The 18,129-nt window shown below is 58.5% G+C and overlaps 1 protein-coding gene across 4 annotated transcripts in view; it reads right to left on the minus strand.

The window, feature by feature from the left end:
* CSNK1G2 (casein kinase 1 gamma 2) overlaps positions 1-16,541 on the minus strand; it is a 30,871-nt gene extending 14,330 nt beyond the window's left edge. Inside the window, exon 1 of one of the 4 annotated variants that reach the window (XM_065858276.2) lies at positions 16,427-16,541. The gene's annotated coding sequence lies outside the window, so the exon portion shown is untranslated. Of the gene's footprint in view, positions 1-1,289; positions 1,312-3,791; positions 3,813-16,318 lie in introns of those variants that run through there. The other 3 variants (XM_065858275.2, XM_071799629.1, XM_071799628.1) reach the window with 3 other exon arrangements.
* Positions 16,542-18,129: the final 1,588 nt, after the last annotated feature.

Here is an 18,129-nt window from a genome sequence, read left to right on the forward strand (position 1 = left end):
CAGCACTCCCACTGCTCTGGAGCAAACAGCCCTGCAAAAGCCTCTGGTTTACAAAACGCAGCAGCCCCTGGATGGGCAGCAGGGACCCAGGCCCAGCCCCGGGGCAGCAGCACCACGAGGAAGATGCCCTGATGCCACATTTGAACAGGAACCCTCTCCCAGGAGGCCGTATCCAGGCAAGCAGCCCCAGAAAAGCACCTTCTGGGCTGGGTTTGTTGGCCTGGTGTCAAATTTGATGCAAGACGAGACTAAGAGAACGGCTTTCTTCAGGGGGAAAGGGAGGGAGGGGATGGATGAGACAGAAAAATACATTGGCCTGACATTTGGTAGAAGAAATTCCAAAGCAAGCTGTGGTCTTAAAGCAAATAAGCAGTGCCCTGCAGGGTGTGCAGCGCAAGTGCTGCGAGCCAGGGAGCCTGAAAGCGAAATGAACTGCAGCAATACCAGTGACTTCAGCCTCCCCAACACACCACCACAAAAACACTGAAGGGACCAGAGAGGGGGCAAACCCCGCACCTGAGCAGCCATCTGAAACCCGAGGGACGGGCCTGCGCTGCTTCTGTTCAACATTGGGTTCTCTGTTTTGAGCAGTCGGCTCCAGCCACATTTACCAGCTCTTCCCTGCAGTCCCGAGGCGAGAAAAAGGAGCAGGGGAGCGTGGGGGTGACAAAGAAGGAAAAGCTGCAATGGTAGCGCTGGCCCTTGTCTCCGAAACCCGGGACTTAGACCCAGGCTCGGAAGTTCCCGGCCACATCTGCAGATACAAAACGCTGAAAACTTGTATTAGATTTCTAAAAATTTCTTTCCTGTGCAGTGAAACCTCGTGGCTGCCGAGAAAGGACCTGTACAATACCATCTGGGGCACATTGTTCTCAGCCTTTATACACACACGGCGTTCCTGCCCGAAGGAGGTTACGGTTAAACCGAGCAGAACAAAAGCGGGGAAGAAGAGGAAAAAATAACTGCCCGGAGCGGGGAGGCGGGAGGTGAAGGTCGGGGAGCGGGTGTGCGGCGCTGCCTGGAGCGGGACCCGCTGTCCTGGGCCAGCCGGCACCCGGGCGGGTCAGACGCTGCCACCGGGCGCGGGGCCGCGGGCGCACGAGCCGGGCCTGCGGGCCTTTGGGACGGCTCCTCGGAGCCGCTTCCCCGCGCTTTGCCAGCAAAGGAGAAACACGGCTGCCTCCGGATGAAAGAGAAGGAGGCTGCTTGAGAGCACAGAAAGCGAAAAGCCTTGACACTGTGCAGCTCCAAGTGGAGATCACTGCCAATTAAACACTAAAAATACTCACGAGCACCCTGGTGTCCCGAAGGACGGCCCATCAGCTGGCTCCCAGTGCACAAATCCAGACCATAAAGACACCGGTGGCCTCACACGGCTGACACCAAAACCTACGAAACTTTAAAAGTTGAAGAGGCAGATGAAGTCTCGGCTCACAAGGAGATCAAAAGTCCTAAACCAAGCAAGCTCCCACATCTTTAACGCGAGCTGCGGCCGGTCCCAGACGGCGTCGCCGAAGGGCTGCAGTTAAAATGTATTTCAGCGCCAGGAGCCAACCCGGGAAAGCTGTGCCGGGACCCCGAGGGTCCCAAAATGAGCGGCCGTGGAAAGCAGCACTGGGCTGCCACAGGACAGCCCCGGGACGCACGGGAGGCGGGAGAGGGGCTGGGGGACACGGGCAGGCCCCTGTCCCGCGGGACAACCGGGAGACGCTTGGCTCCGTCTCAGATTCGGAACAGTGCTGAGAGCCCCAAACCCTCCCCCTGCCCCCACCAGTGTCTGCGGGAAAGGACGAGAACCCAGCAACTGGCAGAGGAAATAACGACAATAAAACCAAAACCAACTAAAACCGAACAACAAGCAAACGCCAAACCCATTAACAAGGCAAAAGCCGAACAATAATAACAACCACCACCAAACCAAGGGCAACCACGGTGCGCTCCGGTCAGCTCTTCGCCCCCTGCGCGGCGGTGCAGAACGGCGCGACAGGAACACGTGCAGGCGCGAGCGCCCGCGCTGCTGTGGTTTAAAGCCTCGAGAGGGGGCACGGACGGGCCGTGCCAGTGGAGAACGGCCCTGGACCAGCAGCCGGACAAACCCACCCGAAAAGCACCAGCCTCACCCAGAAGCAGCCGCCTGGCAGCAGCTCAGCAATAATCATTTTGCACCCAAAAATATCTCGCAAAGAAACACGTCCCTCTTCAACCAAGAGGAGCTGTGACGCGTTTGCTCCCTGCCTGCATAAGCAGAAACGGAAATCAATGTGTCTTGGACGGTCCAGATTCAGAACAACCCAGATCCTCGGTGTTTTTGCACAGGCACAGCTCCTCCAGGGCAGCTCCTGAACCTCTCGGTACAAGCAGCCACAAGAACTCCCTGACGCCCTTCCCAGCGCTGCGAGCGGCTGCGCTGTCTGCTCCCCGCAAACGCTGAACCGCGCGCCCGGCCTTGGATCCCTGGCCAAAGCAGCTACACCTGGATGGAAAATATTGACTGTGCTCTACCGAGGAGCCGGAAATACCAGGATGGAAAACTCACAGGAACTAAGCAAAACGCTAAAAACGTTTCTCTAGGAAAAATAATAATAGTAAATACACATATGCTAAACTAAGACGAGATCTGAAAAGCAGACTGGAAAAGACGAAATGCAGCCCAAGTCAGACAAATCCACCCGAGAACCAAGTGCCTGAGAGAATCCATTCACCTGTTTGGGTTCATCAGCCACAAATCTAAACTTCTAAGTTCATGAAGTCTGCCAGAAAACACAGCGAAGCTTTATTGGAGAGCCTGGAAGGGAAACAGCTGTTTGGATGGCTTTACAGAGCCCACAAAGGGGGTCTGTGCTGCACGCCTTCGTTTCCCCCTCGCGTGACATCTGACTGCGCCCATGGAGCCCCGGGCAGCCACCTCCTGGTTCTCAAGCCGTGTCCATCTCCCGAGCCCTTCCCGCGGTCCCCACGCTGGATCCACGCTGCACGGAGCCACCCGCGACGCCAAAGCACCGTGGGGTGCGGGAACGCAGGACCCCCGGCTGCAGGAGGGAGCTGGGTAGCAAACGATGCCAAGACCAACCTTCCCATCCAGCCGTCGCGCCTCCAGATGTCACCGGCATCTTGTACCTGCTCTCTGCTCCCGTCCCCCGCTCCAGGGCCAGCAGCAGCCGTTCCCAAGGCTGCGGGGCCGGAGAGGTTCTGCTCTACTGTTGGAAGGTGTCAAGATCAGCAAGAAACCCACCTACAGCTCCAGCCCGCGGCCCTGCTGCTTGTACCGGTGTCACTCTGCTGCTCCTGCTCACAGACGGGCAACTTCTGCCTGAGAAACTGAAACCTGCTCCGCTGTTACTGTAAAAGGGACATCACAGGTGACAGATGGGTAACCAGAGCAGTAAAACCTGCTTCTGAACCGCAACAGGAAAGACACGAGCTCGCCTTCTGCCCCTGCATGAAGTCCATTAACCAAGGCTGAAATTCTGTACGATCTATCACATCTTCACAGTTCAGCATGAAAGAAAAGCCAATTAGGATGTTGAAGCGGTTTCGGTTTTAGTAACGCAGAGTCAGTCGTGCTGGAAGAAAGGAAGGAAGCTCGTACACAAAGCCCAGGCGCGGGCTGGGAGACCCTGAGAGGCAGCACCAGAGCCCGGCCCCGGCCCCGGCCCCGCGCCCCAGGGGCTGCAGCGGTTTCCACGGGACACACAGACAGGGACACACAGACACGTCGATGCCTTTCAAGCCCCTGCTCGGCCCCGCAAGAGCTGGATTCAATAAGGCGCCTCAGGCACAGAGTCACTTACTTCAACAAGTGGTCTCAGCCGTCAAGCCCCTCATATGCGTCGAGTTTTGCGGCTCGGCCGGCGGGTTTTCTATTTAAACCAGACAATAGATCCACAACACAGCAAGCTCCAGTTCGACACCGGATACTAATTAAATCCATGCTGCTGCTAGAAGGCAGAGCTGCAGAGGAACCAGCTGCCTTCCAAAAGTCCACAGCAGTTGGCCAGGAAAATCTGTTTACCAGCCCCGTGCCCTCCCCTTCCCCTGCTCTCCCCTCCACACATCTACCGAGGTTGATGTAAGAGCAGAACCTGCTTTTTTTCCCCCCATAATCCGTCCCATCCTGCCCAGTTTTTGCACTGATTTCATTGTCACAAGCACACTCATCTTGGCAGAGAGCCTGTAAAGGTTTCGCTTCTCGAGTCAAGACCCGATATTGTTATTTACTCCACTCACGCCCCAAGCATAGGGCGCCAGGAACCAGCCGTGCAGCGGCACCGAGCCCAAGAGCCCCCGGAGCAGAACGGTCCGGCCGCCCCGGCTGACGGGGAAAGGCCCGGTCCCCAGCGCACCCACTGCAAAACCCGGGGCTGCTCTCACGCTGGTGGCTCCGGCAACGCGGGCTCTGTCCGCAAACAGGTACCCAGAGGATTCCCCACATGAAGAATGCAGGTATCCCGAACCACCGAGTCACGTTCGTGTCCTGGGAAATGGAGCAGCCCGAGAGCTGCGGCTCCAACAGCTACTGAGCGCTGACCTCTGGAAACAGTTACAGAGCCAGAGGCCAAAGCACCTCCAGGGACAGCCCTGTTCCAGATTTCAGCCTCTGCTGCTGGACACAGAGCCTTTTGAACCACTTCTGCTTCAGTCGTGGGGGAAAAAAAACCACCTTGACAACCTGGCCGCCCCTTCCCTGCGCTGGCACGCGATAGGAAAAGGAGGCCGAACAGCGACGGATCCAGACGTGCTGCGAGCGGCTGCGGCACCGCGGGGATCCTGACTCACGGAGGCTGAGCAGTCCCTGCAGATGCTGAACGGGAGCTGCACAAGCACGTCTGGAACAGGCACCGCCGAGCCCTCTCTGGCCTTCCCCCCCACCACAGAACTTTCCGGAACGGGTTTATCTCCAGGTAACGGTGCTGGCTGAGCAGCAAGAGGCAGCAGGAGGACTCCAGGCACCCGCAAGAGCCTTTCTGTGAAAGGGACGATCCTACATTTGTCACAAACACATGAACCCACCACAACCCGGATCATCAGGTACCCGTGCTGGGCCACGCTCCAGATCCAGGCAGGAACTCGCTGCATTCACGTCAGGTGTGCATGAGGCAGAGGGCCCGACCGCACAGCGGGACGAGGCGTCCCCGCAGCTCTGCCTGCGGAGCACGAACCGCGTCCGCGGGGCAGGAGGGAGCAGGGGACGCCGCGTGCAGCGCTGTGCGGGGGAGCGCTGACAGGGGCGGGAGGCGTTCGAGAGCGGAGGGAGAACGCGACCCTTTTGAGGACGTCCTCAGATCCCACACGCGCTTCCTTCTGGCTCTGCGAGGGATCAGCTGTAGCTGGGATGAGGGGCTCGACATCTGCTCTCCAAAGGATAAGAGACGTTTCCCAACCCCTTTCCTCTAACAAAAGCAGATTCCCGGATGCGCAAGGCTCCCTTCCTCTCCTCGCCCACGCGGGTGACAGTCTCAAACCTTTCATGCACCTGGAGAAGGGTCCTCCCGCAGAGCAGCTCCCTCCAGAGCAGGATGCCCAGGTGATGCACTCAGCACCTTTTCGTCCCCATGGCTCCCAAACAACCTCGGGAGCAGGAGACTGGGAACATGCTGCTGCTCCCACTCACCCCACGGATCTCCCCACAACACAAACGGCTTCAAACTGGCCGGAGCTGACCTGGCATCACTGAACAACCCCAAGAATTCCCACTCGCTCCCGCCTTCCACCTTCATCAACACTTCTCATGAGAATTGCTGTATTAATTTGCCCAGGACCTCAAATAACAGAGCTTCGTCCCAACGCCACCCTGGGAATCAGGGCAGGGGAGGAAGTGGCAGAGATGGAAGCCACATAAAGCACAGCCTGTTTATCCCCATCTCCAAGATCTGAGATCTCATCCCACAGGGAACGGGGACAAGTGAGCACTCCAGGGCCAGAAGGGCTTTCCAGGGGGTTTCCAACCCGCCGCAGCTCGAAGCGGGGAGCAGACCCACGGGACACCGCCCGGCAGATCTGACGCGCACCCAGCCCGGCTGTCAGCGGCTCGTGCGCCGCCGCGGTGACACACGGGTGACAGCAGGTTCCCTGCTCCTCAGCCCATCTGGGGACCGTCACCGCAGAGATCTGCTTGGCCTCCTGTCGTGTGTATCGCTACCAAACCCTTTGCTGTCAGCAGGATCTGGGTTGGCATAAGCACTTTTAATAGTAGATGTATTTTTTTCCCCTTAACCCATATCCTCTTGACAGAACCAGGTTAGGAAGCAGCTGTGCTGGCAGATCTGGGGTAGCCTTTCGCAAGACACGGTAGGGAAAAAAGGGGTACCTGGGTCCCATTATCTCTTCAATCACCAAACTATGGGTCACTGCAACTTCCCCAAGCCCCCAAGGGTGGCAAGGAAGGGGGGAACGAGGCCAGCTCTGCTCTGTCCCAGTCCAGAGTGGAGCCCACGCCCTGGAGAGCCCGGAGCAGGGTGGCGGAGGGGGCGTCATTCCCACCGGTGACAAGGGCTGTTTCCATTTCTGGGTTGCAAACTGCAGCTCTGCCAACTCGAGCTGTCCCACATTCAAGCCAACACCATTTCCCCCTCTGCTTTTTTTCCCCAGGTTGCTCCAACCCCACACATTTCCTCTCCAATTACAGCCAAACCTTAAGAACTGGGGAGGGAAAGAAAAGGGGGAGGGAAGGGAAGGCTCCGGGGGGTTCACACGGAAACCTCTCCCAAAGAGCTGTCACAGCCCTTGCGCTGAGATGCCAGAACCACTTCCCTGCTGCAAATGGGGGAGATGGCCACGGCAGGACCCGCAGCCCAGACTGGGGGCAGGAACAGCAGCACCATGCAATAACCTCTCCTGCAGAGTAACCGGGGCGGAGGGAAGCGCCGTGGCACGGCAACATCCATCAGCTTACACGCAAGCGCCAGCAGCATCTTCCGAGGAGCCACGAGCAATCCACCAGGCATTTGTCTTCCCACCCCCTCTATTACAAGACCTCACAGCTCAATCCATTACACATCCTTCCTCGCAGCCTCCCGAAGGTACAGGAGCGACCTGCTTACCTTACGGATGGGGAAGTGCCTGTGATTTCAGAGAAGAAAAGGCAGGCAGAGAAGGGTAATTCCCAACTAACTGGAGACTAACTGGGACAAATTCCCAAGAGCTACATAAATACCCCAATCTGCTGGCTTGCAGCGGGGGATAAGCCTCACAACAGAGACCTACGTCCCACTCCCAGTCATGCCACGGGATCCTTTTCCTTTCCCATCCCTCACACGGAGGGTCAGACTCCCAGCCCTTTATTAAGCACCGTGACAGCTTCGTGCACTAAGGACTCCGGTTTGCCACCAACCTTCAGAGCAGAAAGGCACATTCCAAAGGTCATTTCTCACCCTCCCTCAGTCCCCACCTGCAGGCGTTTGGTGCAGGATCAGGAGGCCAGGAATGAAACAGGAACACCGCAGGAGCGGCTACAGCCAAAAGGTGGTTACAGAGGTGCTGTGGGTGGACACGGAACTTTTCAAGGGGTTCATCCAAAACTCTCAAATGGGGAGATCTAGCGCGACCTCACCTGCTCAAGACCTGCGTCTCTGGGCCCTACACAAAGGGTTGCTTTATGAAGTCAGAGGGATCACTCACATGAAGGAACACGCAGGATACACCCCCCAGGAGGACCCACTTCATCTTGCTGCTATTAATACCTGGAACATTATTTGCATGAACAAACTGTCCCTTCTCCCTCATTTCTGGGCTCTCGCTTCTCCGATTTGTCCCAGAAAACCCAGCCAACACACGTTCATCCTTCTCTAGAACACAACTCCATCCAAAACCCAAACCTCTTCTTTTTTTTGAGCTAATGACTTATGTTTCTGGTTCCCATCACCTCGTCCAGCCCCTGCAGACAGAACACAGCTCCCCTGGCTCCCTCATTCATTACGCAGCCAGCTTGTGGGCCTAAACCCATCAACGCTCATGAGGGAAACGGGTCAAGTCTTCCCGAGCCGGTGGGTGCCCCGTGGGCGGGTGCTCAGAGGGGCTCCCAGCCCCATTCTGGAACACGAGCCCCTCTACGGCCTTTCAAACTGGGAACACAACAACAGAGGGGCCAGTTGGGCTCCCGCCAGAGCCCTCGGGTTGAAGGGACAGCTCAGTTGTCACCATGGAGTCATCACCAGCATCACAGACAGTACCAGGTGCCTGCAGCGCATCCAGAGGTGGGGAAAAGTCAGCTGACATCTTCTAAAACAGTCCCCGATCACCACCCGAGCTGGACGGGGCTCTGACCAAAGCCTTGACTTGCCCAGCACCAAACCTGTCACTAAAAGCCAGAGTTGAGCTCCGGCTGGGCCTGGCTCCCCTAAGCTGGGATCAAGGGCTGCTCAGGAGCCCTGTGCTACACAGAGAGGGAAGTTCTCAACCCTTCAGAGCTGGGCTGAGCTCTGCACACAGGCCCAGCCTTCCCCTCGGGCTGGCCTGCAAACCGCCACCTGCCTTTGATTTTGCCTCAACAGGAAACATGTTCTTTCTGTATCTAAGCATAAAATAGTCAAGCACAGCCAGAAGCATCCAATCGAGAGCACAGAGCACCAGAAGTCTGGGCAGAGGGTTACCAGGTAGCTAAAGAAGCCCAGGTTCCACTGAGGTCTCAGGGCAGACCTCATTGTGGCTTTTCCAGACTTAAAAGGGGCCCAAAAGAAAGATGGGGACAGACTTTTGAGCAGGGGCTGTTGAGACAGGACAAGGGGTGATGGTTTAAACTAAAGGAGGGAGATTCAGGCTGGACATGAGGAAGGAATTGCTGCCCTGAGGGTGCTGAGGGCCTGGCCCAGGTTCCCAGAGAGGTGGTGGATGAACCATCCCTGAGACATCCCAGGCCAGGCTGGACGGGGCTCTGAGCAACCTGAGCTGGTGAAGATGTCCCTGTCATGGCAGGGGGGGCACTGGGGAGCGGGGGAGGGCCCTGCAACCCAAACCATTCTGTGATTCACATTCAGACTCAGAATTACTGAACTGCCCTAAGAAGGCAGGAACAGAGGCCCAGGCTGCTCTCCATCGCCGCGTCCTCGCACACCACGACCGGCCCACGCAGACGCCAGCAACACCTGACCTGGATTTTGACAGGCGGCACCAGCACACAGCTCCACGCAGCCGCCCTGCCTACAAACACGGGACCAGCAGCAGCAAACACCCTCCTGGGGCGACTGCAGGCTGCGTGACGGTGTGCGCGTGTCACACTGTGAGAAGGACCACACAGAACGGCGACAGAGGACAGGAGGAGCCACAAGCGCAGGGAATGGGAAATCCTGCCATTAGCAGGATCCACTGCAGAGGATTTCACGGCTAATGAACTCTTGCTACCAGAGACCACAGAGAGGGCAAAACGCAGCAGAGCGTTTTCCCGATAAGCTGCTTTTATCAGGAAGTTTACGCAGGCTGCGGCCCGGCTGCCCACGCCAGCCCCAGCTGGGAAGCAGCTCCAAACCGGTGCCTTTAAATCCCCGCTGGCAGCAGCGGCGCAGGCCGGGCTGCGCGAGCAGACACACCCTGCACAGCCGCGGCTCCAGCGCCGGGCGCACAAACACTTCCTCCCGGCCAGAGCGGCCTCCGTACCTGCCAGGAGAGGAACACGGACCTGTAAACACGGAGACAAACCTGCTTCCTGAAATCCCCTTTGCTTCCCCCCGCAGTGGACGTTCCTCACTCAGACTTCTTCCTTAAGGCAAACAGAGCCTAACAGGCACGAGTTAAATATTGGCCCTAAAACAATAGCGAGTGCCTTTAAATGAATCTGGCTGGAGAAGCACCACTCTGGACTTTGATTTCTGGCTCTGAACAAAAATAGGAGCAAAGCAGCAAGTGCTACACTCTTGTGTCAGGAGAAGTCGGATTTCAGGCTCTGCCTGTCCCCTGCCAGGACCACAGTCAGCAGTGGAACCATCCCCTGCTCGTGCTCGATCACACCTCCGGTGTCCGCTGTCAGCGAGCCAAGCCCGCTGCAATGCATCCTCGCGCTGCGAACAGGAGGATTTTGAGTTTCATCTCCAGGTCTGTGCTTATATACTCAGAGAAACATTAGGGACGACCTGCTGGGAGCCCTGGGTGCCATCCAGACTGCAGCGCGGGCACCCGCACCTGCTGTCCTCCCCTCTCGGGCTGCACCACCACCGCCCCAAAGGCGCCCACCCTTCCATCCAGCTGTGCCTGGCAAACTCACCTCTCCGGTGTGGAAGACGCTCTAGGCTGTTCCTGCTATGCAGGCAGCCCAGCTTCCCCACAGACATGCTAGCTCTTGCAAGAAAACATCTCAGCAAAGTAGGAGCCCAAGAAGTCAGAGAGATGTCAGCACAGGAAAAGGAGAGGGGAGGGCGAGAAGGGGGAAAAAAAGTACACCTGAAGCACAGCTGCAGCCGGGCCCTGGGAGGCTGTGGGCAGTCTGCACGCAGAACAGGGGAGCAGAGCTCCTGACGTGGCTTTGCAAACAGCCCCGAGTGGCCAGAGCCCCCACGGAGCGGCCAGAGCCCCCACGGAGCGGCCTCGCTTCACCCCGGAGCAGCCCCACGATGCTCCGTCACTGCCGAGCCAAGTCCGCCGGGGCCGCTGCGTCACTGTCCTGCTCGCACACCTCCCTCGCAGCCAGGCAAGGGAGCTCCTGCCAAAACCACCTGAAACCAGGGTTTGCTCCAACACAAAGGATCTGCCCACCATTCCTCCATGGCAAAACGCCACAAGAGATTTACCCAGAGAGCTTCAAGCTAGAGAACGGTTACTGCAGCATAGCACAGGTGTGCCTGAACAGCACACCGCACGATAACTCCTGTTCCCCGTGTTTGTTCCATATCCTGCTAAATTCAGCGTGGTGCGTTAACTGAGTTTCTCCCAAACCTGGTAAGCTCGAGGAGCACCCTGCTCGGCTCACCCTGCTCCAAGGAGTGGGTCTGGGGGGGGAGAAAAGGGGCCTGAGCGGTGGAGAGCTGCTCCCTGGCAACATCCCCTGCTGTGCTGTGACTCAGAGCCGCGACGTCTGCTGGGCTGGAATTCCTCTCTGTACTCCTTTTCCTGTACCGAAACTCCTCCTGCTTCAGGCTGGAGAGTCTGCTGGGGACTCCGACAACCCCCTCTCGGGATCCCCTGATCAGGCAGACACTGCTAGGAAAACAACACGGGTCTAAAATCAGCTGCGAGTTACCTCGCAGGAAATGTTCAAGCTCCATCCCTCCAAGCACTTCCTATTCCTTCGCCAGCGCGGAAGCCCACTGAGCAACCAGCTCCAGCACGTTTGTGCAGGAATTCCCAAGGCCTGAGGCAGGGACTAGTCCATACCTGTCGGCTCCGAGCCCTCTGGTGCCTTGTCCCATCGCACGCTGACCCCACACGCAGAGACAACCGCTGCGAGCAATCCCTTTGGCACACCAACTGCACCGTCCTTAATGCTCTCTGTACTTGGGAACACTAAAGCTTTACTTCAACTCAAACCGCCATCGCCTTTGGGATAAGAGGGATCGGTGTAGTTGGGGGTGGGGGATTCCTCAGCCCGGCCCTCGCCCACACGCAGGCACAGAAGGTGCTGGAAAGCACCGTCCTCTCCCCGCATCAAACCGGGGAAACTGGGCAGGGTACAAACTCCAGCGTTGCCACAGCTCGTGCGAAAAAAGGAAAAGAAAAAGGGCTTCTTGTTTTGTTGTTTATACCTCAGTGCTCTCTCAAAAGCAAAAAAGCAGCGAGATTTTCCTACCTGAAAACATTGAGCAACAAGAGTCTGTACGAACGGAGCTTCTGAGGCATACAAACCCCTCGCAGCTCCGTTCGGGTTTAAATTGGATTACCGCTGACCTTTCGGAGCCCGTCAGCCAGCCCCCGGCACCAGGCATCGCCACTCTCAGCAAGGCTTTCCAGCCGCCAGACTGGGAGGGGAAGGAACCCCAGCGACGTGGCCGCGCTCCCCAGGTACCCACAAAGCTCCAGCGCCGCCGCCCCACGCGGGCTGCTCGGCTGCTCAGAGGATGCCTCGCTAAATCCGAGTCCAAGACCAGCCTTAGCCCCCGTTTATTAGCTCAAGAACATCCCTCTCAGGCTGACAAAGCCCGCATGTCACCTGCCAACTGCCTAATTCACCATTTGCAAAGCAAAAGCCAGGCCTCCCTCATTAAAAAACATTACATAATGATAAATAACAAAGGGCTACAGGATAGGCTTTAGTTGGTGGACAAGTGAAATTGCATGATAAAAAAATTAACACTTCTTTCTTCCAGACTCTCAGCGTCTCAAACACCCTGGGAGCACAACGAGGGCCTTATTTCCAACACCTCATTCCCAAGACATGGTTGCAACAGCACCGTGGCTCATTCCAACGCTCTCACACTCAACTGATCGCCACCTCAGCCCAGGGACACCAAATCAGACGCTTTGTCAGAGCGCTGTCCCCACCGAGAGCAGCGGGGCTGAGGCTGGAGAGGAAGCAGAGGCCTCGGTTTTAGTGTCACAGGTGAATTTGCCTCAAGACATCGAGACCTTCGTTTCCTGCGTGAGAACCTTCACGCTGCAGCGTTGTGAGTGACACGGTCTGACAGCGCAGGAGAAGGCAGACGGCAGCAGGACACTGCTGGAAAATGTGACTGTCACCAGCCTTCCAGCAGAAGTGTGCAGACCTCACGGGCACAGGGAAGCCTTCCTGGACACACGGCGAGCTTCTGTCCATCCTCTTTTTGGAAACAAAGCAGCCAAATTCAAGTGTTTCAAGAACTAATTGACTTCCTCTACTCCAGGAGCAAACTCTCCTTACTGTGAGCTGTGAAAGAAATCACGAACATCCTGCTCCAAAGAGCATTTTGAACCACCCTGCAAATTCTCACCTCCAGGTTTCAGCTCACCTGAAGAACCATTTCCTAAATTGCACAGCGTGGGATCACCTCAGCACTTATCGAGTGCACCGATCTGCTGCACCGTTACCATCGCAGCGAGCGGAAGACAGACAGACGCTCTGTGGTTTCACGCACGCCGCGCTGGCCCCCAGCACGCGCTGTTCCTGCCCTCGCTCCCCACGGCAGCGGGGCTGGCGGGCCCCACCAGCCGTGCCACCAGAGCTCTGGGCAGCTCGGGGAGAGACGAGCCTGGAGAGAGCAGATCCGGGTTTCGCTGTCAGAGAAGGAAGGAGGCATCTCGGAACATCTCCGCTCGATGCATGCTCTGCAGTAAGCTCTTTGTTGAGCCAGTTATTAAGAATAATGCATCAACATAACATGCAAGGGAGGGGTTGTCCAACAGGAAGGGCTGCAGGGCTGCAGCCTGCGCAGGGATTTCCAATTCCCCAGGAAACAGAGGGCAACAGCGCGGATCTGGGAGCCAGAGGGAGAGCCCAAACGCTCCACGTTAGCTGCCCCAGCAGAACACCACTTTTACACCTTCCTCAGCACTGAGCCCTGTTTCTCCTCTACAGCGACGGACCCATCGGAGACGCAGACTGCCAGGAGGAAGTATAAACATCCACTGGAATAAAATCTCAGAACTATTTATAAGCACACGGCTTTTCTAATGGGAAGATAACTCATCCTCTGGCAGAGTCGCAGAGTTGCTGGGAACTCTGCTCCCTCTTTTCTCTCCTGCCTCGCAGGGTACGGCAGCGCTGGAGCAGCCTCCAAGCCACACCAAGGCCGGGTCTGAGGATGGAGCCCCAGTTTCACAGCTTCTCACTGCGCCCGGGACAAGCCAAGTCTGTCTAGTCCAAGCCCAATTACAGGGCTGCGGGCAGAGCTGTTCCCACAAGCTCTGAGCAAAAAGCCATGGTAAACACAAGCAGGAAGCTCCTGCGTTGCCACCTGAGTCCCCCCTCCCAGCAGCGCTATGAAGGAAGAGGGTTTGACTCCTGCTGCGGCCCAAGGCGCAGGAGCAGCGCAAGGCGAACCAGGCCCGGCCAAGGGGAAGGAGAGCGGCTGTTCCGCAGCCCTCCCGCGCATCCCCAGGGGCAGCTGCTCACCCGAGGCTTCCTCACCATCTCAGACAAACCGCTGGTGCCCGTAGTGCTGCAGTTCCCCTGTTTCAGAGGCAGAGATAACCAGCTCGTGCCCAGCCCGGCTCACGTGAGGACCGGTCCTTCCAGTGGCCTGTAACGCCCCCGGACCAGCAGCCGGGCACATACCTGGATGGCCAAGCCAAAGCTCAGGGTTGCTGGTCCAGCCCAGCTCATCAGAGCTCCTCCTAGCCAGGAAAACCACAGCGCCGGGGGGAGAAAAGGCTCCAGAGCACAATCAGGCCCGAGTCCAGTAAACATGTTTATTGGCAGTTGCTCTCGGACATCGTCTCTTCCAGCCCAGTGGGGCTGGAGGGGGTGGGGGGAAAAACACTGATTGTCCACGAGCACAACCCTCATGTCATTCCCATTGATCCGCTGAGTCACTCCCGTATTAACAGTTTTGACAACGCTCGGGCTGCACAGGAGCTCGGAAACGGAATACAAAACGAGAGGCCAGGCACGGAGGAGCCTCTGTACATCCTGACACCGCGGAGAGCACTCGCAGGGCAGAATCCAGAAACCTGCTGAACTGCAAGTGCCAACTTCCTCCTCTCCACTCGCTCCTCTGAAGAGTGCTGCAACCAGAAAACCAACCACGGAGCACGCTGCAAGGGCAGAACACAGAGCTCCATTCAGCGCGCCCACGGAAACTGCCCAGAATAAACAGTCTCCCCTGCAAACCACCACCAACTGCACCCCAGTCGCTGTGGTGCGGGTGCGAACCAGCGCGGCAGCTGTTTTCACAGAGAAACTACACAAGTGATTTATAAGGCCTTACAGACTGGGAAGCTAACGAGAAGAGATGACATCCCGAGGCAGACTGACGCAGCAGGGCAGTTGTCTCTACAAGCTAATGAGGCAATCCCAGGGGGTCCCCGGGCATGGGGGGACAATGAGAACCTGCCCCCAGCCAGGTAGCAGAGTCACGTTAGACCATCGTCACCTGCACCACGGACAACAACCCACCAGTGGCCCAAAAGGTGCTCAGCAGCGATGGAATCACCACTGAACAACATGCCTATCTGTAACGCACCGAATTAAACCAAACCCAACAAACCTCTGGCAAGTTCCTCCCAGGAGTCAGGCCTACCCCGGCACAGAGCAGGCCTCGCCATGGATCCCCACGGAGGCCTCCTGCCCTAATTTACAGCAATTCTCTTTCAGACACACTGGCAAACACCAAACGTTCCCTCCAATTTGTTATATAAGGCCCAATTTTTAAACCTGCGTGCTGGCGGTGGGGAATGGGACACACGGCCCGACAGGACTGTCCCGCCGGCAGAGGAACCCACGGGCTCCTCGGAATTCACCTCCAGATACACAACAGTTATTGGACAAAGGGAAAACAAATGCATTAGTTAAGGAGGCAACTTCTAAACATGCTGGTACAAACCGCTCACGGTCACTTTACACCTGGCATGACCCGGGTCCTGGTCACCCCCAGCCTGTTTAGAACGGACTAATTTCACGGCAACTTGAAAGATGTTTAACAAACTTCATTTTTTAACTTCAGAAATACATCTAAGACCGCAGGTCCGCACGCTGCCCAGAACACGGGCGGTTCCTCAAAAGAAAAGACACCTTCCCAACCATCCCCACGGCTTCGATTCGTCCCCCGTGGTCCAAGAGCGTCGCTCAGTTCCCTTCTGCCACCGCCAGACGGGAGGCGCAGGCCCCGGCGGCCCCGCTCCCCCTCGGAGCGGCTGCAGTCAGCTCCTGTCTGGCGGGGGCAGAACGGGGAGGGCATTTTTCCTGTTTCTCACATTCATCCTCACCAGCTCTGCTAAAGAAACAAAACAAGAAACAACAAAAAATCCCCAACACCAAACCAAACCAAAAAGAGCTATTTTAACTACCAGATTCAGCACGGTCCCTTTCCCCAGATCAACACTTCCCAGCCCCCGGGGGGAGGAAAGCCGCCCACAAAGGAGCCACATCCTGCGAGGGGCGGCCCCGCCGAGCCGGCCAGGCAGGGACCCCAGCCCCGCGGCCCCGCTCGCACAGGGGCCTGGGGGCGCGGTCCCGGGTGGGCCCGAAGCCCTTCCCCGGGGCTGCAACACCCGCATCGCCGGAGGGACCGGAGCGAGGCGGCCCCGGCCCCCCAGCCCGCCCCGGCCCCAGCTGTGCCCCGCCGAGCCCCAGGCCCAGCCCCGGTACCTGTCTCGCCCCACGGCCCGTTCTCCCCTCCGGGCCCGGCCCCGCAGCCTCCCCAGCGCCCCGGCTCCCGCCGCCCCCGCCTGAGGCGACGCCCGGCCCGGCCTCCCCCCACCTCCCCGGCGCTGCCCGGTCCCGGCCGGGGCGAACCGCAGCAACAGGGCAGCCCGGCGCGGTTACCTCCGCGGGCTCTCAGCGCCGGGCCGCGCTGCCGCTGCCCCGCGGCCGCCTCCCCATGGCGGCGCCCCCGGCCCCGCTCTCCTCACGCCGCCTCTCGCCTCCTCTCACCACTCCGCGGGCAGCGGCCAGCCAGCGACAGCGCTACGCCACCGGCGTAGGCTCCCCTCGCGCCCATGCGCCCCCCGCCACGCCGCCGGCGTAAGCGCCTTTCCTGAATAGCAAGTCCGAAGCGGACAGGCCCGGCGGAGCTCGGCGCAAGCGCAGCCGGCGGCAGGGTGGTGGCGCAACGGCGTTGGCGCAAAGCGCGTTCGAGAATAGGAGGCTTGAGGAGAGCGACGAGAGGGCGACTTTGCAGCATCGCAGGGGCACTTTACGGCAACGCGGCGCTTGGCGGCTGCCGGCGGGGGGGCCGTTAGCCCCGCGCTGCCCGGACGGCGCGCAGCTCCGCGGGCGCCCCGGAGGGGTCGGTGTGCACCCCGCTGTGGTGCCCAGCTGGCAGTAGGGCCTGGGGGCGATCTCGGGGGAGGAATTGGAGTGACTCGGATCGGGCACCAACCGTAACAAATTATCTTGGCGGAGGAGACACAGCGGGGAGAGTCACGGAGTCACTTGGCTGGAGAAGCCCCTCAGGATCATGGAGTGCAACCCTGACCCACCCCGTGTCCCGAGAACCTCGTGTCCGTCTGTCCAGCCCTCCAGGGATGGTGACTCCAGCACTGCCCTGGGCAGCCTGTTCAATGCCCCACAGCCCTTTGGGGGAGAAATGGTTCCCAGATCTAACCTCAACCTCCCCTGGTGCAACTTGAGGCTGTTTCCTCTGCTCCTGGCGCTTGTTCCTGGGGAGCAGAGCCCGACCCCCCTGGCTCCAAGCTCCTTCCAGGCAGCTCAGAGATCAGAAGGTCTCCCTTCAGCTCCTGTTCTCCAGCTGAGCCCCCAGGGCATTTTTCTTGGTGGCGCAGGAGCCGTCCCTGTTTGGGCCTTTCGGGTGACACGGGGAGGAGGCCCCGCTGGACGATCCCCCTGCTCTCATCTCCTTCATGGCACGGGACAGATTCATCCCCAAAATGTATTCAGGCAATGGGCAAATGAGTTCATGTGGGTTCGGGGGAGAATCGTCTTCAGCCACCAGCATCACCCCAAAAACCCATTCCAGCATTTCCAGCTGCTTGAATGGATTCTCCCCCAGTTGCTGGAAGTGCTCTCCCCGCTGTTTGTCTCAGGTTCTTCCCCCGCGGGCGTTCACTTCAGAGGAGACACTGGGACAGCAGCCGGGGCTGCGGGAAACCAGGGCCGGGTGGTGCTGCTGGGCAGGGGTACCCGGCCTGCGGCTCCGGAGACCGGACACTGGGATCAGCGCGTGTACCGAGCACCCGGGACCAAAACGTCTCTTTTAGGGTTACCTGGAACAGGGCTATAAAGCCACAGCACGGTAATTTGGGGTGGTAAATTCAGCTGTGTGCTAACAGAGCGGTTCAGCTGGCCGTTGCTGTCAGACAGCCCTTTACTCCGGGGATAACGATCTCCTTTGGGCAACAAACCGGGGAAGGCAGAGCCAGCGCTGCATGGGCCGGCGCGGGTCTCTGAGCCGAGGAGGTGCCAGGAAGAGCCGGATCCGTCGCTTGGGAGCTGCAACATCCCCCCCCCCAAGCTCTGCCCTCTGCCCCCTTCCTCGGAAAACAACGGCAGCAGCTTCGGTAAACGCTTATCAGGCACCTGTGAGAGCACAAACCGCAGCCTCCCCAGCCGTAAATGTGCGGTTCTTTTAAGGAAAGAAAACAACATGTGGGAGACTTTGGAGGAAAAGAGAGATT

Source organism: Patagioenas fasciata, chromosome 27 (genome assembly GCF_037038585.1).
Source record: "Patagioenas fasciata isolate bPatFas1 chromosome 27, bPatFas1.hap1, whole genome shotgun sequence".
Taxonomy (NCBI): domain Eukaryota; kingdom Metazoa; phylum Chordata; class Aves; order Columbiformes; family Columbidae; genus Patagioenas; species Patagioenas fasciata.